Source organism: Acipenser ruthenus, chromosome 23 (genome assembly GCF_902713425.1).
Source record: "Acipenser ruthenus chromosome 23, fAciRut3.2 maternal haplotype, whole genome shotgun sequence".
NCBI classification, from domain to species: Eukaryota; Metazoa; Chordata; class Actinopteri; order Acipenseriformes; family Acipenseridae; genus Acipenser; species Acipenser ruthenus.
The window spans coordinates 21682628-21710273 of NC_081211.1; the positions used below are offsets into that span (position 1 = coordinate 21682628).

Consider the following 27646-nt stretch of genomic DNA (forward strand, 5'->3'; position numbering starts at 1 on the left):
AAACAAAAATTAAATTTGTGTCCCTATAAATAATTGGTCTCACAGTTTCTCAATCAATTTCCCAGTTTTTCTAATAACCCACTGTGCCTCTCGCCTCCAGTCTTATCCAACGTACTGCATTATATTGCAGTTTATTGTGGCATAACAACTCCTCTATATTTTCATCAGGGTAGCTAGACAATTTTTCATCTCTGACCAACAGGTCGTGCTGTGTCCACTCAATTATCACAGCAACCACTAACTAGAGTTGACCAGGGGGGCAGAATAGAGAGTTTAAATTCCTAAATGTATTACACGGAGAGAAACCATGAGTCTACATTTAAAAAGCTAAATTAATCAACAAAAGTCTTCATTATGCCTTCCAAATCCTTATCCCCTGGGGAAACAACTCTGGCAAACAGCAGTGACCATGAGTAGGCCCTTGTTCTCATAAACAAAAGCAGCCCCTCTCCAGCCCTCAGACCCCCACTGCCCACAAGTGCAGAGGCTGAGCTCATATCACAAGAATTATCATCCTGTTCCTCCAGAGCCGGGTTTAATAAAACTAATTGGATGTAATTAGGCGGGTGGCGGCGTCCTCTCTGGGGAAGGAGAGACACGCTCCAGAAGGCCCCTTCTTCTTTCTCATTAGCCCAGTGCCTTCCATCCAATTTTTTGTGTATTTATTTCTTCAACACCTTGATGAGCATTACCTGTGCAGAGTTATGGCGAAGAATGGTTTTCTGCGCTTCCAATGTTAAAGAAAACTGAAAATGCAATAGCATTTTTGAACTGAACATTGCAGGAATTTATCAAGCTATGTTGAACAGAAGTATTAGTCTGTTATGGTACCCAACCTGACCCAAGTCACTTTTACTACCTGGTTATCAATTATTAAGTTGAGAATTTACAGAGAAACACAGAAAATATGCCAACATTAATGCAGTTATTGTACAGTTAATCTCACAGCATGGAACACATTTCTGTTGACTATTTTACACAACTCGTAACTGCTGTTGAGTATTATTCCTCATTTCACTGCATCTTTTTGGTCCCTGGACAGTGGTAGCCATGTCCATTTATGTACACCCTGTTCAGTGCAATGTATTATGAATAACTATGAAATTCTGGATAGCTACTTCACTGGAAACTTCCCCAGGAGGCACACCCTGTAGCTTTCACATTGTACTGGAACACCACTGAGCACCACTGTAGTCAACAGTCACCAAGGAGTCATATTTTAAAGAATATATTAATGTAAAAGATTGATGATTTTCATCCTGTTCTTGTACTGTTAGAAGAAGAAACTCCTTGGGGATGTGAGTGACAGATGCAGTGGAGCAGAACTCAAATCATTACATTACACCCATAGCTGTATAACTTCATAACATTTACATTCACAACAACTAGGTTTCTGATAATCAACATTATAAAGGACCCGAGGCTAGTGGCTGTCTTCATGTTATCAGGCGATACATTCCAACTGAAAGGTGCCCTAGAGGCAAACATTAATTTAATAATTTTGGACGTGTTAGCTGGAGTCTTCTGAGTTGACAGGTAGTTTCTACTGAGTCATTTCACTGTATGATCTCAAGGGAAGCTGAGAGCACTACTGGAGTTTTCTTATGCAAATAAAAAAATAGGATGAATCTCCTAGTATTAATTATTTGTTCTGTTTACTAAAGGAATCAAAAACTATTGAAAGGGACACTTGCAATTATGAAATATACAATATATGTATAAGCAAGCCTTGGCTACTGCTACCACGGCTCTTGGGGACCTACATATTCGATGTGAGCACATTAGCTATTTATTACATGTTACGTGGAGCAGAACTCCTTTCTCGTTAGTTCTATGGTATAGTGAAGACTTCATTGACCCCATGATTTACTTGGTAATCTCAACAGGTAGCGATATACATATACATATGATGGCATTGCAAATGTATCTTTGCATCTCATTATTAAGAAACATGGGCAAAATATGCATTATCTAGTCTAAGTGGCATTCTCTGGTCTAAAAAATGTTGTACCTAATTAAACAAAAGTATGAAATATAAACACAATAAGCACAATACATGTTTTCCAGAATAAAATAAAGGATTCTCTTATTGTTTCTTTCTTCTGTAAAACTGGAAAAGGAATTATAACATATTAAGGGGATGTTTTATGTGATTTATGTATTAGTTTCAATCACTTTGAACTCAATATGAATGTGAGTGTGTCTAATGTGAATGTGAGATGACTCAGACTGATCAGATTTGTTTGAATGGCAGGGAGTAATGTTTCCAGACTCTGATTCATTGTCCAGTCAGGAGTCATTGCAACCCAAGCTGGTAGATCATCGCAGGAGGTCATTGGCTTGCAGTTTCAGAGTGCACAGAGGCCTTTGCTGCGCTGACTGGAATCGATCCCCCCCCCCCCCCCCAGGCTTGTTTGCAGTTTTCTTCAAATTTAATTTTTCCTAATAAAAGTGATTGAAGCTATATATACTGGGGCGCCCTTTGAGCTCCCATGCTGATTGTTAGCGGTATGGAGCAGGTTGTATTTGTGTAAGGCAGGCCTTTGAGGCTGCTTGTGCAAAACTAATATTTTATAGTTTTGGGAACAGACTACAGTAAGTATACCATGCAGTACATTCAAATACATTTCATTTATAATGTTTGGGTATTGAAGCCAAACATACCATAGTAATTAACTTAACAGGATCAAAAACATTAACAACACCTACACAGTAACCTGCTTGTGTGCAGCAATCACGTTAATACTGACTTGAAAAATGTTTGCCTGAGGTGAAAAATAACACCTATGCGCTCACAAATAATTATGTTCATTGATCTAATAATAGTTTGCTTTGGGAGAATGATTTATGATAAAGTGGATAACAATATGCTTATGATACTGTAGGCCGGGTATTATTGGTTAATTAATCTGAATGTATCCGTTTCTCATACAGCTTGTATTTGAAGTTTGTTCTCTAAAGTTTTTATTTTTTATTTTTTTATTTGCCATTTGATGTGAGAAGCCAATGATTTCTTCCTACCCAATGCGCCTGGTGCCCTGCAGATCCCAATTACAGGTTATCTTTTCTGCAGCAAGCTACAAATCTCTGAGGGTGGCATTTTCTACCCTTTTAAAGTGTTAACTAAAATAACACAGGTTCACAGCTCGTCGCTTCCTTCCACCAAGGCAATTAATTTTCAAGGACTGGCTTTATCCCTGGCTCCATTCTTTCTAAAGAGCTTCATTTATTTTTAAATAAGCACAAGTAGACACTTTATCAAAAGGAAATTCCCAGTTTGCAGCTTGATAGCGGAACCACTAATAAACATATACATGAAAAAGAACTGAATGCAAGCCATAAACCACAGTATATTTTAAATGTATTTTAGGCCTAAACATAACAGATACTTCACTGCTCATCAGAAGAAAAAAACATTACAAAAAGTACTTCTTAATTAAAACCTGGTAACTTTTTCATACTGATATCACCCTCACTGTTCTGTTTATAATATAGATTTCTAGTGCCTGTGTTCAGATTTGTTGAAGAGAAAGTTAGTAATTAGGAGAATTAAGTGAGCTCCTTAACTTTAATTACATTTCTAGAAACTTAGTAATTAGAAAATACTAACTTGATGCATGAAAGCCCTTCAGGAACAGAACCTTTTGAAATGAAAACAATGTTAAATGAAGCTGAAGGGTATTGTGTGAGCTTCCTTCATAAGTTATTTTTTTTATTTTAATTTAAAGTGCAGAATCAGATTTTAACCCTAATTTTCACTACAATTTGGAAGGCTCAATTTGAATTTAATCACATAATTACATAGGATAATATATTTTATAATGAGGGCTTGTAGTTTGGGGGTTTTATTTTTGATCATATGACATCCCTTTAAAGTAATTTTAGCCGATTCTGTTTCTTAATTATACTCAGAAAAGGCTGTTAATTACAAAACAATGTCACTTGTTTTTACCTTCATATCTTGACTGAGCCTGATTCTGTTTCGCATCATTTTTTTTTATTTCAAACAGAGGTGACAAATTAAGTTAATTGCTCATCCCAGATCCTAATTGCATTTCATTCTTGCAGTCGCCTAGTTTATCGTTGTGCTTTTGTTATTTTCACTCGTTTAACAGAGTTGTCCTGACAGATTTTCTTTTCAGCATAAAATACCCAGTACAGAGTCTACACTGATAGCAAGTCCAGCATTTAAAATCTCCTTCATTTCTAGCAAAAAAATAAATAAATCTTAAACCATTTGTAGTGAATAGTTTCCCTTTATTGGGATGCAGAGACAGCTTAACTACTTATTAACATTTAAAGGGAGGTAGAGATTTGGAAAATAAAAACTGAAAAGTTCAAGCCCTAGTTATAATTTAAATTGTGTTATATTTTATCCTGCTCAGTGAGGGTCAGTGGCTGTCCTATGATCTCGCTGCCGAGCCAATTACTGTTTTCACCCAGTGAAACTAGTACTAGATTTTGGCGAGCTACTGTACACTGGAGAAGCGTGTACTTGACCAGTAGGGGACAGTGGTGACTTCACCAGGTGATCCAATTGGAGACCTGAATGATCATGAATTATATCTAAACAGGAATACTGTGTTTCAGCTCCATTATATTGATGACATGTTAATAGACTAACACTTTCACATGCCGACCAAAACTGTATTTGCACACCACATACTTAAACAAGAAACATAAATTAACTCCTGTAACTTACATGAACAAAAAAGTCCACAGATCTGTAAGCACCTGCTGCTGTATTTTCAATATCCAGCTGTCCAAAGCTGATTCAGGAGGCGTGCGCAGTATTTATTTTGAGCAAGTCCATCCCTTGCTAAAAGTCCTGGGGGTGATCATTAATTATATTCAAAAACAGTAACAGTACAAGTGGCCGCCAGCTGAGAAAAAGAAAAATTAAAATCACCAGTGCTAACTGTCTGCAATGGGGCGGACAGCTAGCGAGGCAGAACATCTCTTCAAATAAAATTAGAATAGCATTATTCAAAGATATTGGATGGGGGCTATTTTAGGTACTGCACATTTCAAGAAATGAAGACAAGATAAGTGATGGTTGGATACTGCCCTGCTTATTCTACTAATGAAAATACAGCTGTAATGTGTACAATATCCAGCAAGAGGGATTAGTAACATATACCGTATACTGGAAGTGTCTTTTTGGTGTTTTAAATATAATAAACTAGAGGGTGAGAACACAAATGCCAGAAACCATCAGTATGACTCCCTTCCCTAAAACTAGCCAAACTACCTCCATTTCTGGTTGTACCCAGCATTAACCATGAATTTTGCACCAATGCCACCTACTGGATCCTAACATGTAACATCTCATAAAATAAATGAAACATTATCCCATGCCACTGAAAAATATGTTACAACTGGAGCTGCTATTATTAATTAAGGCAATCCTTCCAGTGTTATTCACTAAGGTTGATAACGGTTCTTCTTCCTTGCCACAGCTAATTCAAAAGCAGATGAATCGCCTTTTCATGTAACAATGGTATAGAACTTGCCAAAACGAACCACAGATGATGGTTATGATATCAGTTTCACAACCAGTTTTATACTGGTAGAATGTCTGAGCAGCAATAACCTTTCTTGACTTCTAAGTCTCAAAAAAATATGTTATAGTTATAATTTTGAATCACAACATACATAAAAGCAAATGCATTTCAATATTATTATTAAGTACTTTTTATTATGCGGAATAAAACGTTCCGTGTTTCAAAAGGTACTTTGTAATTTAATAAAAATGTAACACAGTAATATTTAAAGTATACGCAGTATATAAGGCAAGCAACTGAATATAACAAAAACATCTGTAGACTCACTTGATATCAAAATTATTCCATATTATTCCATAAGCAATCTCATTGGTTACTAAACAGGTTACTTTAACTCTCTAGAAATACCCTGCACAGCACAAGATATTTACATCACAAAACATTTTTCTTGCATCATAATTAAGGTTGGGATGAGTTTGCAAAAACACACAAACAGTTACTTGACACAGTATAAATGATATTTAAGTATTTTATCTACAGATGGCTTAAATAACAATAACAGCCTTTATCGCTATCGCCTAAATATCTTTTGAATTGTACAGAATTTGGTAACACCAACTTTCATACAAAATGTCTTAACAGCTCGTTTCACAGACCCTGCTCAGCACGATTAGCTTACCCAAGGTGATATTAGTTTGAGACAAGTCTTTGAAACCAGCTGTATATTTTAATATAAACTTTCACCATCAGAAAAGTGACAGAATCACAGCCTAGAATCCCTGAGGATACATGCATTCCACTGCTTCAGGACTGCTGCAGAGTGGGATCCGAAACACAAGCTGATTCGACTCCTGCTCAAAAGAGTGCCTCTGTACATGACATGCTGCGCCTCACTGGGATTATGAAGCTAGCATGGCTGTTTTATCATAAAGAGAAAAATAAATGGACATCATCATCTGGGTAAAACGGGTATTTTTATTGCATACCTTGGAAATCCTGCAACATTAAGAGGCAGCTGGCAATTTACCACCCTTTGACAAATCCCTTTCAAACTGGAGTACTAAATGAATACAGTATGTCAGCTTGATGGATATAGTATAATATTCAGTTTGCATAATAACCCAGTATTACAGTTTCAAAGGAGAGACTTTGTAAAAAGCCTGAAACAAACTGATCCATATGGTCCAATCTTTGGAATTGTGTACAGTTGGTGCCTTGGAATCATCAAAGCTTTAATTTGAGTTTTGAATGATATTTTTTCTAAAAAATGTTGAGAATGGATTCAAATACTGTCCGTCAATTCATTACACAGAAAAATAACAGAAGACTAGACCTGATCATAGCACTCTGCAACCCAATGCAGAAGGGAGCCTTGCTAAAGAATGCACAATGAGCTTTAAGAAACTGCAACCAGCATGCAACACATAAGATTCTTATGATACAGAGCAAACATACCATATTCCTTTGAATTTAAGGCGCACATTTTAAACCATTTGTTTCTTCACAATAGCCTGCATCTTAAATTTGAGTACAGTATAGTGATGCATGTATTAAAACTGTCAAAAAAGAAGTGACTACTGAGTACAGAAACAGCAAACATGACTGACTGCTGGAAAAGACGAACCAAAATGTTACTGCCCGATCTCGTATCATCCATGACATACAGGCAGCTAATTTCAAAGCCTCATTAGCTTCCTGAGGAATTCAAAAGAGACACTTATAATTTCAGCGTTTTGTTATTAGGCTCAGTTCTAACAAACAACACCAGCTTGGACAGATAGGAAATGCTGATCAGACCCCAGTATCTTTCGACATGCCAAGCAATACCACAGTTCACAAATTGGGAGAAAAACAGGTGGGAGTAATCAAGACTGGATATGAGAAGCAGCACATAGCTGTAATGCTCTGTGTGATAGCAGACAGCCGCAAACTGCTGAGGTTGTATCGTTGTAAATGCATAATATTTATTTGATGTTTCTAACCCTGATGTAACTATCAACATTGTTATCGGCTCTTGAACAGCCCCGATATCAAATTGTATTGTGTTTTGTATTTGCTCTCATTAGGACTGAAGTCATTGTTGTATCTTGCTCTTAATTGTACTGTTTTTCTTAATATGTATTTTTTGTATGCAACTGAAAGTCACCCTGGGTAAGAGCATCTGCTAATAAATAAATAAATAAATAAATAAATAAATAAATAAATAATGTTTTATTTTTTCATCAAATTGAGGGTGGGAAATACAGTATGTGTTCTTTAAACAGATTAAAAACTTGTGAAGAATATACAGGGCTTACAGTGTTTCCAAGATGATAGAAAAATTACCCGACAACCACCTAAACAAATACTTTTGGTTCTATAAATGTTAGCAGTAGGATTTGCTCATTTTAACAAATGTTCCTTCAGAAACCAACCTTGCTGCGTTTTATCAGCAGCATCCGATACAAGAAAGAAATCCTTTTCAGCAAAAGTTTTTCTTTCCTCAGGGTACACTGAACTGTCTGCTGTCATGTCACCAGTCATTTAATTCACTGTACTGTGACTAATACTGCTTATTTCTGCTGCATCCAAATTAATATATCTCTCTGTGACAGGATAGCGCCAGTAATGAGACCAGAGTCAGGAAGCTGCAGGGGAAGCACTGTTTGTGCATGTTTATTAACAATTACTCAAACAGAAGAACAATGAAACGGGGCGCAGTGGGCAAAATAATAGGTTAAACAAAACACAATAATCACCTTTTGTTTAAATGAGCTGCTTTGGATGGTCCAGGTTTGGCCGTGCCTTCACTGGACACCATCCAAAAACTCCTTCCAAACTCCTCCCAACCCCCTCCCAAACCCCTTCCAAACCCCTTCCAAACTCCTCCCAAACCCCTCCCAAACCCCTCCCAAACCCCTTCCAAACTCCTCCCAAACTCCCCCCAAACCCCTCCCAAACCCCTTCCAAACTCCATCCAAATTCCTCCCAAACCCCTCCCAAATTCCTCCCAACCCCCCTCCCAAACTCCTCCCAAACCCCTTCTAAACCCCTCCCAAACCCCTTCTAAACCCCTTCCAAACTCCTCCCAAACCCCTTCCAAACTCCTCCCAAACCCCTTCCAAACAAAGGATCAGGCTCCCTTTAATACCATGTTGTTGAGACTTGATTGATGACCAATTATTCAATCAAGACCCAGCCATATTCCACACGTGGGTTCGACAGGGATAGAATTAACCCCATCCCTGCCAAACTTAAATACAAAATAAGAAATCTTTAATAATACCCCATAACCAAACTAAATCAAACACTGCCCTGTTTATTACGTTAGTTCTGTGATGATATATTTGTGTTCTCCAATGAACATATAATAATAGTAATAATAATAAATAACATATCAGAAATCAACCAATCGCAGTGCACTATTTGCCAACATTCCAGTACCTCTTACCCTGTGTGCAGATGCCAGTCTGTGCATAGAATACCATACCTAATTCTAATAGTCGAAAATGAAAACAAAAAACAAAACAAAACAAACAAAAAAAAACACATACCTGGTACCTTTAAGAAAAAAAAATACAGAAATTACAGAAATTGAAAAGCAAGAAATGAAATTGGTACAGTCCTAAAGCTAGGGAAGTTTGCCTTGCATTCTTCTTCCCAACCCTGCTCATTAGTTGCTGTCCTCTGAAGCTGTCTTGTTTCATTATGATCACATATTTTATTGTGTTTTATTTTTTTTAAATCAGGTCAACCAGTTTCTACAAGTTGTTTTTCAAATGGGTGGGCAGATATTTATTAGTGTCACCAACTAGCTTGTATGGGGTTTTATTTGTAAAATAATTAACTGAAAATAACTAAGTATCCATGGATATGTGACACTCTCAGCTCTAAATATGTGTATGAGTTGGGTCCTAAGGGAAATGGCTGCCATGCACAGTACTCACTCCTCTAATGAAAGGCTTGGCTGACTCCCTTGCTTGTCACAATGTATCACTTTCTCATAAAGAAAGTTTTTATTTTCCTATGGTGCATATTTATTTACTTATCTACTTCTTTCAGTTATCAAATGCTCCCTACATATTGACTTAAATAGCTACTTGAGTGCATGCTGGTCAATCTTTATTAAAATATATATTTATGATTATGTATTATTGTATTATTTATATTTCCGGCTGAGCCACTCTGGGATACTTTTTTTTTTTTTAATACTTCGACTGACCAAAATTGTTGCAATGTTAAGGATCTAGATTCACAAAGTATTTATTTTAACACTGTGTTTTTTATTTTTTATTATACAATCTGGGATAGTGACATTTACATATTGAATACACGTTTAGTTTATTACAGATACTGCCCTCTTACAATAACTTCTTCTTAATATGCATCATTTTCATACTTATTCCTAATGAAACGGTTTCTATAGGAACATTTGAAGTGAAAGACAAAGTAATACAGCTTACACCTAAAAGGGTGCTTTAGTCTCGTCTTTGATTAGCCACGTTCAGTGAAGACATTTTAGTTCCAGTGGTTCTTAGTTGTCAAGGTTGTGAATCAAGTTCTGACATGCATAGAAATGATACTGTGACAAAGCTAAAGACCTACTTTAAATGTCTTAAAATTAGAAAGTATGTAGTAAAGCCATCCTTAAGATGTCACCCTTTTGTTTTACAAATGATAGGAGCTGACATCAAGGTAGTAAATTCTAACAATTCTAAAGCTGACAGTTTTAGCCAGTTGGGGTTGGAGTACAGCAGTCATTGTCCCACTGGCAGCATGCAAAATCCTGAAAGACTCATTGTAATGGAGGCTTAGTTTTAATTATAGGGTTTGAACTACAGTATATGGTTTTAACAGGTACTTATGAAGCCCCCTATCCATAAAATAGGACTAGTATGGACCTAGTTGCTTGCAGAGTTTTTCAATGTCTATAATGTTATTGTATTGAATCCTATTAACATTAAAATAATTTGGCATTTTGCTGTGATAAAAAGCTGTGTTTTTATCTCCGACGTCACACTGCTAGCTGTAAGGAGCATTTGGTAATATGCATCCAAGTCATGTTTAAGTTTATTGAAATTTCTTCATGCATGTGCATTGGGCCAACGTTATGGAGAAATCAAAATACTTGAACGTTCAGAAAAAAAAACCCTCCTCTAATTAGGCAGTGGAAGAAATGTATTCTCTACACATTTTAGTGAGGTTCCAACACAATGCACAATCCTTTATTACACATTTAGTGAAGACATGGGTGGAATTCCTGGTTTATTCATTCAGAAATGGTGGTGGATAGACACCATTTATATGTAGTATCTACATATAAATGGTGTCTATCCAGAAATAACTTCCTCACAATTGATCCACACAAATATGTATTTATGTGCTTATTGTGATGGTAAAGGAAATTTTGTTCTACAGTATGCCTATTTGGGTCTGTACCGGTTGATCCAGCTTACAACCATACCCCCTGTATAAAACAAACAAACAAAGTGATAAAGATCCCTGAGGACTCTGGTGATAAAAACACAATGCGCAGTGACATTCACCAAATCTTCTGCTTCACTGCAACTACATCTCATACTAATTTGTGACTGTACATGGTGCCGTCTAAAAATGCTTACTTAAAATGTAAGTTCCATTTAAAAGAAAAACACTGAGCAAAATGCTCAATGACATTTCAAACTGTTGTTTTCCTTTGTTCAGACATTTTATTATATATAGCCAGGTAAATTGTTAAATATATGTGACCGGGTGGTTAAAAGCAAGTGTTTTTTTATATATCGGCCAAATGCAGGCCTATCCCTTTAAGGCACCGAGTTAAAAGAGAGTGCATCAGAACAGTTTCAGCAGAGCGCGAATATCTCTGGATGGAGGAAGAGCTGGATGTTGAAGCACCGGTTGCGCACATTTTCTGGGAAACCTGAAAAGAGAAATAGTGGGTGTGTATACTTTCACGTAATAAAAGTAAGATTTCGCTATTGTTGATTTAGTCAAATGTGTGTATAGAATATGTTAAATTTGACTGTTTGACAAGAGATGATGTAACACGTGGGGAGATGGCAGGCCATGAATGATAATGTGTATCTGTTTCTTACAGAGGCCGCCACCACCCTCTTGCTCTGTATAAGATTGTTCACCTATCTTTAAAACAAAACCTATTTCTATCTTTACCTGCTCTATTCATTTGTACCCTTCCCTTGTGTTACCTCTCTCTTCGATTCTTCTTTCTTACTAATTTTGGTGAATAAACCGAGACCCTGAAAAGAACCCCAGACCCCTGTGTGAGTGTTCAAAGAAAGAGAACAAAACACGAGGACCCTGGTAGAGGGGGAGTTTACATATATATATATTTAACAATTTACCTGGCTCCAGATTTATTTTCACATAGACATTCACAGTTGTCACTGCTTTGAAAAGAATTCCAAGCAATTTAGGAATATGAGTTTGTATCTGTGTGATAATTTAGCTTTCACACATGATGCTTTCACCTGGTACAACAAGTGGTAATTATTTATAGTTGCGTAATGGCAAAAAGCAAGATAAAGACTTTTTTAACAGCTGCCTTGTAGAACTCTCATAAATCATAATTGCATGTGAATTTTTAATTTGGTAAAAAGCTATTAACGAATCATCATTCATCATTGTGCTCATCGTTTTTGTTTTTCAGAACATACTTTTTATTGTACAGTTTGTTTCCCTGTGCTAGTGTGATTCATTCATTCCCTGTTCTACTTCAAGCATTTAGCTTTCCATGGTTGCTTAAAGTTTCTGTTGAACAGTGTTTTTGAGATCCCATGCAGGTGGAACTGGATCTATTTCAATTGCACAGCAGTTTCAGCAAATTCAAACATTGCCATGGGCTTGCTTACCACATGTTGGGACATATTTTCAAAGCGTTTCCTCCATTTTGATTAACTCCTTTTTTTTGGAAAAGAGAAAAAAATCATGTTAGTGTTACAAAATGAAAAACTAAACACATTGTGAAATATACAACTAAGTTGTTTGGTCCTAGTTTTGTAAAATTAACAGGCATTTCACCTCTTTCAATAAAATAGGAGCGCAAGTGCTTTGAAAATATGGCACTTTGTCTCATTGTCCAGGGGAACAACCACGTTCTCATTGTATCTACACGCAAACATAATCCTCACCATAAATCACAATTTTACCACAAACATTTTTACTTACTCCAAACCTTAAAGTCACTATTAGATTGCAAAATGTATATTCAGTATCCCCCACCAGGACGATTGAAATATACAAGAGACGCTATCCAAAGTGTGGAAGCTCCCGGAGCATGGACAACCTACTAATTAGTCACACCAGATCTTAATTAGACATACCCTAGAGGCCACTCGTTGTAACAGCTTGTTAAGAGTGGTTCTGGTAATAAACAGTAAGTACTGAAATAGCTTATACAATGGAATTCGTATCTGTAACGGAAGGTGCTATGAATGCACATTCTATTCAATACATGTACTTATTCAGTAAAATTCAGAAACACGAAAAACAGAGAGTGAATGTGCAATGTGTCCTTTAAAATCATGTCTTTAATAAACTGCAGACCAGAAAGAAATGGTCAGTGTATGCTGTCGATGGTACGTCTTTGTATTGAGGTGAATTGTTTCTCACATTGCTCCTGGCACTTTATGTACATTATTTATTTACAGATGTAAGCCTTGAAGAAAACATGGGACCTGAATACAAACAATTCAATAATTTATCAATGTATTCATTAATATTAGTCATGAATGAAACCCAACACATCAGCTTTGTTGTCTTTAGACACGGCTTACAAATCATTATGCATGTACAGTGCACCTCAGGACTGAAAAAAAAAATACATTATATATATATATATATATATATATATATATTTGCAGGGCTAGATAGGATTTTATCTGAAGCCCATCTGAGTTTCTTTCTTTCCTTCACATGACTTTAATATGCATTTCCAATTGAATGCTGAGATAAAGCCTGGTATTAATAGAACAAACTGTGGATAAGAAAGTGTTTGATTGTAAGTATAATAAACCAATCCTATAATTCATTAACCTTTGTATTTCTTTCTTTTACACTGGTAATTTTGGATTCCAGGGTATCACCAAGGACCACACACGGAGGAACAAAGGCAAGCAGACCAGGTAAGCACAATAATCTACATTTTATTTTTTATACAGGAGCATATTATATACAATTAACATTTCCCACTGCCACCAAGGTTTAAATTGTACAAATACTATTCATAAAAACCATGACACCACAAGCCAATCAATAAAATGGTAAGAATATAAACTAATAAAATGTATTCGTAAAATAAATGTCTCGATGTCCAGGTCTTTTAAACAAAGTCTTGCACAGTTTCAGTTTGGCTGTATCCAGTATCGCAATCCCGTTGGTTCGGAAAGTGAACAGATATCCCACAGGGTGTATGACACGTCTCACTTGACTCACGTCTTTGTTTTCCTCTCTATCCTCTCTGTCCTCTCCGTTCTCCTCTCTGCCCTCTGTCCTCACTGTTCTCCCTTCTCCTCTCTCCTCTCTGTGTTCTCCATTTTATGTTCTCCGTTCTCCATTCTCCTCTCTGCTCTCTGCCCTCTGTCCTCACTGTTCTCCCTTCTCCCCTCTCCTCTCTGCGTTCTCCGTTCTCCTCTCTGTTCTCCTCTATGCCCTTTTCCTCTGTTTCTATCCGGTTTATGTAGACAAGTCTAATACAATTGATCTCCTACAGGTGTGCTGGAATGCAGCACCTGGAGGTGATTGATGGTGGCTGGTTCTTTAGCAGTCAGTCTGTATTCCAGTTATCCCTCTTTTAACCCAGTGTCAAAATACAAAAGCAACAGTCACTAACACAAATGAAATAATCAAATGAAAAGAAAATAGTGCCCAACAAAGCATAATACACAAGCCAATCAAACAATACACATACCATAAATTAAAACCAGTTATTGTGTCAATCTACTAAGCAGTGCATTCAATTCAATATACCTCTGATCTTTGGAAACAGTTGTTTACATTTCAAGAAACCAGATTCCAATGCCAAGCTGATTTAAGGTTGTGCTATCATTTTTTGTTGATATAAGTTGTAATATCTTAAATCACTTGGATGTTGGCAACACCAACAGTGGCCCAACAGGCAGTTACACCTTTATTTGTAGTCAGCCTGTCACTTGTAGAAAAGAAGCATTACCTGAAAATAGTGTAATTTGTTTTTACTGGATCTCATTTTGTAATCTACAAATCACACTGTTACGACCTGCTGCTATGCGTATGCAAAGGAAACAAAGTCATTCTGGGAATTTAGATGTTTCATTTATAACAAACAAGCACACACCATTGCACCTCATCCACTTACTAATACGGTATACTGGTGCATGTCATAGTACCACTACACATCACTGTAACATGCATATAATTATGGAAAAGAAGCTGACTGGCTTCTAAGATCCGCATTTTGATGAGTGTGCAACACATTCCTGAAGATAAACAAATGCTTAACAATCAGGAGACAAATCCTGGGAAGTGTCTTCTGGAAATGACTGTGTAAGCACATGCTCTCATACATAATGGAGCAATTGCACTCACATGATTTGTTGTGGAAATCTGTATTTACCGCACAGTGAGATTATTGCTGTGAAGCATGAAAATCAGTTAAGCCAGACCAGAATCTCAGAAGGTCTTTATAGTAACACACTAAAAAATATTAGCCAATTATGCTCAAGTAAAAAAAAAAAAAAAATGACAGGACTATTACAATTAAGCTAGACAAGTGCTAGACTGTCTTCTTCAACACTTTGGTCAATACAGCCACTGAGTGAGGAACAATTCAGTAGAGTCCACACCCGCTATCACGTGCCTTGACTGTTGCTGAATAACTGTTTCTTACATTCTCAGTTTTGTTTTGGCCTTTCAGTATGTTTCTGAGTCAGTATCAGTTAGTAAGTTACAGTTTTGTCATTGCTTAGCAAATAAAGCAGGCCATTGATTTTGAAGATCCCTAACCAAATGCTTTACTTCCAGAGCAAATTAATTTCAGCCATTCAGCATTTTTCTCAATGGTCTGGACTTTAGGATTGCAGACATTTAGAGGCAGAAGAGTATAATTCACTGTTGACAAGTTGGAGGAACCATTCTTATAAATTCTTATGTCCCCTCCCAAAAATAAAAAATCACACTACCATAATCCTTAGTATATAACACCACCATTTTACTATTTTAAGAAGCATTACAGCGGGCTATACACAGAATGTGTGTTATATATGAGGTGTGCTGTATTCTTGAGTGCAGCTGACAGCTGATGTTACAGTCAAGCACTAAAGAAAGTTTAAAGAATGAGTGATCATACTAAGTCTTTGCAAATTTTACAAGGGAGAGTTACACAAGGGAGGGTTAATGAAAATGCTGAGTCATGTGCAAAATGCACTGAGTGCATGTTATATACTAATATTTATGGTATATTATTCATTTGCCCATTTTTATTTCTAGAAAGAGGTTCTATTGCTGTACTATCACTATGACATTTTGCGATCTTAAGAAGAAAACCTTACATGATTCACGATAGGATCTCAGTATAGCAAATTTCAATATAGCAAATTGTATAGCCAGTAAACTCAATAGAGTACCAAGACAACAAATTCAATAAGGATCTAAACTAGGACGCCATATTTTCTTTATATTTCAGTGTGCAATGTGGAGTAGTGGTTAGGGCTCTGGACTCTTGACCGGAGGGTCGTGGGTTCAATCCCAGGTGGGGAACACTGCTGCTGTACCCTTGAGCAAGGTACTTTACCTAGATTCTTCCAGTAAAAACCCAACTGTATAAATGGGTAATTGTATGTAAACATAATGTGATATCTTGTAACAATTGTAAGTTGCCCTGGATAAGGGCGTCTGCTAAGAAATAAATAATAATAATATTGATTAACAAATTATGGGTTATTGAGGTAATATATAATGTCTATTTATGTTGTCATTGAAATCAATATCAATGTTTATGTACAGAAATATATATATATATATATATATATATATATATATATATATATATATATATATATATTAGGGCTGTCAAGCAATTAAAAAAATTAATCATGATCAACCTTGGAAATTTTAATCTCAGTTAATCTTGGTTTGTTTTAATCACATATTTAATTGATACAATTACTGCATCCATCTTATTCAATTTCTTTTTTTATTACTGATATTATTATTATTACTATTATTACTATTATTAATATTATTATTAACATCATCCAAAAACCAGTGCATCATAAAAACCCTGTTTTCTTATTTCTGGATTCACTTTGTTGGTCCCTATTTATGGTTTTATATTTATTTACACAGAACTATACAGAACAACTCCCAGCAGTTTGTGTTAAATTGTTTGAACCAACTGCTCAATAACAGCAGAGTCAGTTTATTACTCACCTTACTGCATTTCAAATTAAACTGTATATTTTCTTATCAGTTTCTTTTAAAATGGGTATTACATTATTTTATTTTTTTTATATATCTTAACATATGTTAATGGTTATACTGTATGTTCCTTAATTGTAAACAATATATTTAATTATTTATTTCTTAGCAGACACCCTTATCCAGGGTGACTTACAATATATCACATTATACAGATATCACATTATTTTTTACATACAATTACCCAGTTATACAGTTGGGTTTTTACTGGAGCAAGCTAGGTAAAGTACCTTGCTCAAGGGTACAGCAGCAGTGTCCCCCATCGAGTCCAGAGCCCTAACCACTACTCCACACTGCTGCCAATAAATGTGAGGATTTTAGAATAAATGTGGTAATTGAAATCCAATTAAAAGTCAATAGCTATCCACCTGGCAACAGCATTACATGGGGGCCCCACTGAGAGTAGCCTCTGTATTACAAGTAGTAGTACAAGTATTACAACGTACACATAAATAATAAATACATAAATAAATAAATAATCCCATGATGGAGAAGCACAGACATGTACAGGAATCCTCATTATTACAAACTCGGTCTATACAGGAATGTCACTCCCAACGTGAACATGGACTGAATGCCAACATCTAACTGCCAGAAAGTTTAAAAAAATAAACTTCCCATTCATAAGTCCTTCACTTTTAGTGCTTTGCACAATAATGCAGTTCTGTGACTAACGTTCTATTCAAACGACGGCTGTACTTATTGTGTTGCATGCACTGGAACATGTTAAAATAGTGCCGCAGGGAATGAATTACGGTATGCTGAGAGAGACAAGACAGAGGACATTAAAAAAAATGGATCTAAAAAAAATTAACATGTTAATCGCAGAAGTTAACTGATACATTATATATTAAAGTGAAAAAGCTACAAATTCAACCTGTATATTTTCTTAATATTATTGTTAAAACTTTCTTGTTCATATATATATATATATATATATATATATATATATATATATATATATATATATATATATACTTCAGATCTATATATACTTCAAATTCAGTTCAATTATCTGTGCTTGCTTGAAAACCCATTTAAATCAAGTTCATTAATTCCATTAATGAGAACCCTTCACTTCTAATGGCATGGTATTATAGAAGGCATGTGGAAAAACTTTGAAGTCTGGGAATATATAAATCAGAGAAGGCAAACTTGGCAGATGGAAAAAAAACAACAACATGATTTATGAATAAGGTGTAGAGTGTGCCAGCTGCAACAGGTTTGGTTTATTCAGCTCTGAAAGTAACCATCATAATAGGATTCATAATAGTACAGAAGAGCCTGACTCATTAGACACACAGCTGCTTGCTGGACACCAGTTAAATTATTTTAAGTGTACAACATGTACCTACTTTAAACTGCAAGAGTCAGTCTCACAATGACTCTTTGGCTGGGACCAAATCAAAACTATGACCCAATAATCGCACTTAAAAAAAAATGTATTTAATAGCATTTTTATGATTAGAATAAATAAGATACTTTTTTTTCCATGAAAACAAACACTGGGATCTATAATATGTACTGCATATCATCAGAATTTCACAATGTGTTAAAAAAATAAACTGGATATGCTCTGCCGGACAGCAAAAAAACTAAAACATAATAATAATAATAATAATAATAATAATAATAATGCACTCTATATAACAACAACACACACACGCATGCATGCACGCACGCACGCACGCACACACACACACACACACACACACACATGCTGCATTTTAAATCTCTTGTAATAAATGAACAAAACACATCTATTGTTTGATTAAGTATTGCTGAAATGGCTTTTGGTGGTTTGCAAATATTTTTGAAATGGCCCCTTATGCGTATACTCAATTTAAACGTCACAGCAATACAAGAAAAAGCCATTATAAAATCCATTTACTGGAACACACAAATGGAAACAACTTCACATTTCACATTAAATTAGACATTGTTACTAATGGAAATACCGAATATGTATGTCTAAATAAATGTTAAGAAAGATTCTGCCAAAAAGGCTGCACTGGAAAATGTGAAAAAATTAAACTATCTAACACTGTTTAAAACAGGCCTGTTCCACAGGATTCCCTCACACATAAAGCCACCCGTTTCTTAAATTAAATGCATTATATTGTGTAACCTCAAACTGATGCTTGAACCTTGGTTCTGGTATGTACTGTAGTTGTTACTAAAGCCATTGTTCTGGTGGTTTATCATGCTGCTGAAACCTCTGATAGATATTCACCACAATGTTGTCTCAAGGCTTCACTGCTATCATTTCGAGATTACATGCAAATTAGCCCAGTGTCAATTTTCTAGAAAACCTTGGTGATTTTATGACCTAAAACCTGCCTGATTAAAGTACAGTATAGATAAAAAGCAAACATTTAACTATGCTTATTACTCTAATGAAATCACCAGCCAAAATATGTGTCTGCTTGGCTCTCTTATAGGGTTATATATATATATATAAACCTATAAGAGAGCCAAGCATATATAATATGTTCATGTTCCATGTTTCATTATGGATTTATTTTCACCAACCATTTAAACATCACTGACTGAAGCCATTGGGCCTCATTTGTAAAGCTTTGAGACCAAACACTGCTATTTTTAACAATAAAAGATTGTTACAAGGGTATCTGTACCACTAGCATAAACTCCAAAACAGTCAATAAAAGGTTAAAGTTTGGTATTCATGAAAACATGTGTTTCAAAACAACTGATTTATACTGAATTTTAATTATATGCAGAAAAGCAACAGCCTTGCTTCACCATTGATTACAGAAAAACAAGTTTTTATACAGCAATCTGAACAATTGTGACCATCAAAATTACAACATACCAGTGTTATCGCAGCTGATCTAGTCATGGGTTCCTGTACATGCAGCTGGAAACAGAATATCCTGTCTAAGCCTATACTATTGCTTAAAGGTCATTGTGATTGATTCTGAATAAAATGCTTGGCTGTGGGTCAGTGGTTTCCTGGATGTGACCTTTGCGTCTCCACACTGACACTTCAGAAAGGGACTATATAGTCACTGGGGACAGGGGAAGGCTCAGAAGTGGATTAAAACTGTATATGAAATGATAAGTGATCACAGACCCCAGAGAAATGAAGACAGTCTCTTTCAAAGCTACTGATGGTGAGGTGCTGAGCAGAACTTCAGGCTATTCTGTTTAATATGATGAAAGGATAGGTAACACAACAGGAAAGAAGGTGACATGATAGATTAAAGTGGTGACCTTTCAGTTATCCACCCCCTCCTCCCGTGCAAAATCCCATATACTCAAACAGGTAAGTCATTTCTTTAATTGACATGGTTATTTTTTCCCTTTATTATTATCCTGAACCCAGGACTTACATAAATGAGAATTCTTCAGCTAAATAAAGCTTTGCCAATAGCAGAGATCCTGTTAACTCTTCCAGGACTTTTTACTCTTTTGACAGAGCTCAAAAATATTGAATACAGTAGGAAGTCGAAGCCTAGTTTACATTCTGAATATCAGTTGCCTATAAATTTGACATTTCCAGATGTCGAAATAGGAATGTGTGAATAGGGTCATATTCACATGGCAATTTCATGTCTCCTCTGTTGTTATTATTATTATTATTTATTTCTTAGCAGACGCCCTTATCCAGGGCGACTTACAATTGTTACAAGGTATCACATTATACATTATTTAGATATCACATTATTTTACATACAATTACCCATTTATACAGTTGGGTTTTTACTGGAGCAATCTAGGTAAAGTACCTTGCTCATGGGTACAACAGCAATGTCCCCCAACCCTCCGGTCAAGAGTCCAGAGCCCTAACCACTACTCCACACTGCTGCCCACTGTTGACTTGCAGTGCATACCAAGGGAGCCACTGAATTAAAATAGTATTCACCTTGGAGTGGATAAATAAAGCCAAGTGACACTCAGTTAATCGTCTCCACAGTATTGGCAGCTATATGAACATTATCTTTGTCTAAAGGGGAAAGGTAAAACAGTGTTAACACTGAAGAAAGACTTGACACCACTAAACAGCAGGACACATCAGACGAATGGCTAGAGAGCAAGATGAATGGACCCTGAGGAGACAACACAGGATACAAGGTTCAGGTTCAGGTAAGGGAGAGAGGGATAAAGATACAGTGGATGAGACAAGGAGTAAGGGAGCGGGGGGACTGGTGGTGTTGTGATGGAGTTAGTGCCAAAATGGCAGATTTTCAAAGCCCTCAAGCTCTTTCCAGCACTATTGATTACACACTGCAAGGCCAAAGAACATCTCTGTGCAATTGACTTGAAGACGATAAAAGAAAATTGCAAGGCCAAAAGCAGGCCTTGGCATGCTACCTGAGTGTGGGGAAATAGCATGAATCCAAATAGTATGAATCCCAATCAATGTCAAATAGGATTCAAGTAAGGCTAGAGAGTATACTATAGCACATGATGTTACTTTACTTGAATTTCCGCAGGTAAGATATAAGTACATTTTAAGTCCCATTAATACGTTTTTTTTTATTATTATTATTTTACAAGGAAAAATCCTTTAGATTTCCACGGTGGTATTTGTCTAATTTTAGGATCAACCAAAAGGAATGAAAGAACCTAATTGTAATTGCAATTATAATGATCTTTATTATTAAGTGATTCACACAAAGAGAAGAGAGATGCTTTCATCTAAGTCACTGAGTATATATATATATATATATATATATATATATATATATATATATATATATATATATATATATATATATCCCTGCCTGGGAGGCTAGCTCAGAAAAATATTCTCCAGCATGTATGAAAGATGAACTCCTCACCCCTTGGGTTTGATCCTGAGCCCAGTGTCACAGCAACCAGCCACTCCAGTAATAAAGGAGAGAGTCTTCAAAGGACAGTGTACAAACACATGCACAGATATATAGATACATTAACCTGACTCAGACAAGCATCAGAACTGGCACTGAAATAAAATTGTTACTGATTAGATGTGTCCTTAAGAGACTGCATTCACATACATACTACAGTATTTGTTCATTCATTGACATGCTTTGATTGATTTAGAATATCATTGTATTACCATTTTGATACTTGTCCCTTGTTTTAATGTTGCAGATTAACAGCATTGTAATATGTTACAAAGTACAAGGCTCTAGCTATTACACTGTGTGCACAGTATAAATAAACATGGCTCACAGAATCTGGCCAGTCAAAGATATCTCCCAGGGTTGAAGAGTCATATACTAAGAAAAGAAGAGGATGGTTGGAGGAGAGAGAACTTCAAAACAGGCTGGATAAGGATGTTTTAAAGGATTTTTGCTAATTGCTATAACCTGTAGACCCTCAGCCTTTAAATATAATGTAATGTTTAGTACTATTCTGTTTTTTTGTTTATCTTGTATTACCTGTAGAACATGTATGCATTTCAGACCAAAAAAATGAATTTACTAGCGATCACATATAGTAACATGATTCTATCTGCACCATGAAACTAGTCTGTGATACTGTATCGCATATTGTTCCAATATCAAACTGGGGCTGCCATCGATTCCATCTGCAGCCCACAATCTTATCTGTTTTTTGCATATTTCCCACTGATAAATTTCTTCAATCACCTCCAGAACTGGGCTGATTTCAAGTTCCTTTCAACTTGGTCCCAGTGGCAGAAGGAAACTTGACATAATACATTATTGAATCAAGGTCATCAGAGCTGAAAGGTTTCTAGATTGATGATATTAAATCTAATTATTTAAGAGTATTCGAATAGGCACAATCCTGGAGGACAAGTGCTGCAGGAAAACAAAGACATATTCAGAAATATCCCTTTTGGCATTAGCAACAAACGAAAAAATGTCCAATTATGCCTTTTGAATGGCATATAGATCAAAGCTTTTTATTTAAATTACATGTATCCCATATGTTGAAAGAGGAAAGTGGATTTCAGGCCAAAATAATTGCTTTCTTTTTTCTAAAAGTTTGATAGCTGCAATACAGAAACACAGGAAAATGTGTTGAGCAAGATAACAGCTCCTGTAGCATCCCTGATGTATGTGTACCCTTTATTCTGATATTTAAGCTCTAAACATAGAAAGTGCTTCAAATACAGTACACTAAAGTTGGTTAGGATGAAACATAAATGTGAAACAGGGGGTTCTAGGGCTTACTGGACTTAGGACTGGATTCTCAAAGCTATTTACTCCCACTTGTTATTAACGCAGGGTTTTATTCTGAAATGTAAAATCATCAGTTACACTGAAACAACATAAGACTTCTTACAGGCCCCTACAGGAAATGTGTGAGTTGTTATTGCTGATTTGGTAACTTTGTTGGGTGTGTTTTTTCTTTCTGGATTTTTTTTTTCTATTGACAGTTTAGAGTAAAGAGCTTTGAAAATCCAGCCCTTTGTGTCTTCCCCTAACACACTGATACACTAGGATTTTTGTAACTTGTAGTGTAAATGTAACCTTACCTCCTCTTACCAAAACATAGGCCAAGAAATTGAGCTTTAAATTTGAACATTGTACGGAACGTGTACTAATAACAATAAAAATTAATTAGTGACAAAAACAAACAAACACTCATGATACGTTATCACAGGTTCTCTCACAGATCCTTCTTAAACCAAAGCGAAGGAACAGATTGCGTCTCTCCGGCCCCTTTTATGCCATCACACATGACCCCTTGGTAAATGAGTGCAGCTGCCCCTCCAATCCGCAACTGCCACATCGTTTCCCTTCCGGGTCGATGAGTTAATGCACCGTTCCGCCCCCTTTCTAGCTGGCCAACTTCCCTTGAACTGTGGGAAAGAACCGTCGGACCAACCCGTCCAAGGTAGTCTGTTCTCAATATTTAGCGCCCTCACAGGTCGGGAGGGAGATTTACCACCAAGAATCTTTGTATTTCTGTCACAGGGACATACAAAATAGAATAATTACATTAAGAAAAAGTAAGCCAGATATCAGTTCTGACAACTGTGGACTCAGCCCCTGGCAAGGCCATTATCTAATTAAACAAAACTGTTGTAGGCTAATTATTTACCAAAGAACAAGTTGTTGTAACATAAAATACATTATTACTGAATTACAGAAGTAACAGTTGAGTTATGTACACCTTACAGATATGCAAAACACAGCATTTCTTCAGTATTCTGTTGTCACACTTATTTTAATATAGTGTTCAAAAGTTTGGGAGCATCTATGAATTTCGATATTATGGCCTTGTCTCATTATCAAAAACAACAGCAAAACAAATTTTAGGACAGCTGTAATAGTAGGTAACACAATCCATTTTTCACTTTTATTAGCTACATCGTATCACATGAATTTACTTTCATGGAAATCACAACATGACCAAGAATACAGTTGTCATACTGGTACTCGTTGACATTAACATTACACTGCTATTTGTGACATTTAAAGCAATGCCTTATTAGTTAATATTGTTGTAACTGTGTATTCATAAAATTTCCTTTTGGCTAAATCCTGCATAATAATAAAAGTTTGATGTATCTACATATTGTCAAAAAAGAGTGCTTCTAGTGACTAGGTTTCCATTAGTCTGATTGATTGAGAAAAAGAAACAATACATTAATTTTAAAAATAGCAGACCTACACCTTACAGCAAAAAAAAAAAAAAATAACAATACAACAAAGAGCACATCTGACAGTGTTCATCACAGCAGATCTGATAAATACTTGTAGTTCACAACCTAAGGTAATCTTGCAATCAAGCTTGCATTAGACGTTCCAGTTCATTCCAGTAGTTCACCTGATGTTATAAAAGGTTTTATAGTTTCTCTGAAGGTTCCTTAAAATAATGGACAATTATACAGATAATATAAAACAACACTGTCCACAGATATATTTCATATGTACTTCAGTTTTAGCTTGGTTTGGCTATAGTTGTGTTGACTGCAAACCCACAGGATAATAACGGACAGAGTAAGTAACCTTGTGTGGGGATGTCAGATAAAACTAAACAAAATGACTCAAAGGCCTTCAGATGTTTCTGTCTCGCTCATTGAAGAAGCTGATTTCAGACATGTGTTTTTACCTTTTTAAAGCCACCTATTAGCACTTCAGCTGTAGAGATACAAAGTGAACAAGTGCTTCTGTCTCAACCCCACATCACACAGGTCAATTGTCACACATATTAACCAACTAGTTTTGGATGACACCGATGCATATGCTAGTAACTAGAAGGGCTCATTTGTCAATCCACACCCCAGTCCTGTTCTGCTGGGGTGAAAACATGTACTGTAATCACAGACACAGACACTGCATCAACAAAATATCTACTTAGTGGTAGAACCATCACCAGGTTCTGTTAAAACGCCTTTGAACATCCTGTCACTCAAACTGCTCTTAGTGTAATTTCCTCCAGCTTGAATATCAATAACTTCAATTATTTCAAAAAGGAAAGAAAAGGCATTTCACATAATGTAGTAATACCCCTTTTTGTTTTGATCCAATCCAGCATGCATGTTTTTTTGTCTTGTTTCTTGGTTTGTTTCCTTTGTTCATTTTATGCCAGCTGTATTTGTACAAATGAAAGAATTCAAACATCTGCATGCTAACATACTTTGAACCAATTACAGTTAATTAGTGTGGCTTATGAGTGTTTTCTGCCTGCCATTTTCTGCCCTGGAGTGGACCAGCATTACTTTAACCAGCAACAGCAAAAACCAAAAGACTATAGATACTGTTTTTCAGTAGATAGTAGAATAAATAAAGAAAACTGTACGCAATAATGCTTGGAAACCACCATATTATGATATATAGGTAAGAGGATTGAATGTATGAGTGAAATGCTAAGCAAAAGATAAAAGCCTTAGCACTCAAGCTAATTCCTTCTGTTGACAGACGTATAGCTTCTACTGGGAATGGCTCTATATGAGACTGGAGACAACTGAGAAGCTTAAAGCCCCTTTTTCACCCCAATGAAAAGCACATTTTTATTGTTAACTTTCAGCTTGAGACATTACACTGCACACGGCAGATTTTACCATACTGTAGAGCCCCTTTTTAGTGACCTATTGCTTATGGTGATGAACTCTTGATATATAGCAGACACCACTCATTTAATAAGACAAAACAGCCCAGTTTTAAATTTGCATCTGTGCTAATATGTACATTGCTAGCTCAGTATGTTATGCAAGAAAGCTGAATGTCTTTCTCTCTCAGGAAATTGATCACTTTTTGGCAATTGAGGATTCAATGGGTATCGTTCAGTATGAGATTAAATTATTACCTTAGTAATAGAAAGTTGAACCTGAGATCAAAAGTTACAAAGAATTTACTAGAAAATATTCTGGAAAATAAATAGCACTAAGCACATTTTTTTTTATGACAAACAGACACAGAGATAGATTCAGTGGAAAATATAAGAACACTTTTTCAAGTTTCATGTGACATTAAGATGCATTTGAGCAAAGCCATTTTGACATTTCCAGGAGAAATGTGTTAAATACAGAAGGAAAAAGGTGCTTGGGAAGCTGTTTTCAATTTGCAGGAACAAGGACATTGACTGAACTTCCCTGCTGATGTTTAATTCACAGACACTGGCCTCTTTTTGATGTCCACACGCCAGGTTTTTTGTTTTACAGCTTCACTGAAAATTAAGTTTTTCCTTAAAAAAATTAAGGGCCTACCATGCATTTAAACCCCTATTCATTATCTTAGGTATTCATTTCAATAAGCTGTCATGAATTAGTAGTTTAAACCCAGAATCAACAATATAAATACTGTAAAGGCTTATTAGTGTTCACACCACTTTTTTATTTTTTGTTTTGTCAAACCAAGTTTACAGTTGTATGAATCTTGGAAGAGAACCTTACCAACAGCAGAAAGGAATGTATATCTTCACTACCCACGAATGGGTGAGTTATCAGATTATCTCAATTAAATGTGGGTAATTCACTACACAAGTTTCCTTGTGTAAGACTTTTATAAGACTGTTGAGGTCAGCTGTCAAACATGTGCCAGAGCCTGTGCTGGGAGTTCACAGGCTTGGAAAGCTTGACTCCCAAGTTCTTCTGAATCTTCCTCCTTCTGTTTTTTTTTTTTTTTGCTCTGATGTTGGTGGAGTAAACGGACATCGCTATTTAAGTGATAGTGCCCGTCGATTAAGGCTACATTTGACCCAACTGGAGTTATGCATCCCGAGCCGAAGGCAAGTCAAGATCAACTACCACATGGCAGAGCCTTCATCGAGAGGACACTATCATTATTTTCTTTAAAACAGCACTTTAAACCTAGATTTACCTTGTACTTGTAATAATTTGTTGGGTACCCTTCCTGAGAAAAGTTTGAAGAAAATAGTCCTGAAAATGTTCATAAAGGAGGACATACATAATTAGAGAAAAAAAATAAAATGAAGTAACTTTATTAAACAAATAACATGTTACTGTAAGAGTTGCTGTAAATGTTTATCAGGACAATGCCAGATATCTGAATGGAGCAATATTCTGAATGGTCCCTGTCTTGGTTTATTGTAGCTGAAAGATGCTGAGCTCGGCAGTTGTGGGTCCAGGACTGGTTGCTTTCGTCGGTGCAAAGTGTTGATTGGCTGGTTGTGGCAGATAATAAAATACATTTGGACCAATTGTGTCTTTGTTTAGTATTTGCTGACCAATAAATGTGACTGAACTTTCATTACGGCAAGTCAAAATGAAAAAGCCAGCACATTCTAAGTTTGATTCACAGTTG

At 36.0% G+C, this 27646-nt stretch overlaps 1 long non-coding RNA gene across 1 annotated transcript; it reads left to right on the plus strand.

Moving 5' to 3' along the window:
• The first annotated feature begins 11244 nt into the window (after positions 1-11244).
• Positions 11245-26915, plus strand: LOC131699691 (uncharacterized). Its single transcript, XR_009308267.1, has 3 exons — positions 11245-11422; positions 13578-13624; positions 26741-26915. It is a non-coding gene; the product is annotated as an uncharacterized LOC131699691 (long non-coding RNA).
• Positions 26916-27646: the final 731 nt, after the last annotated feature.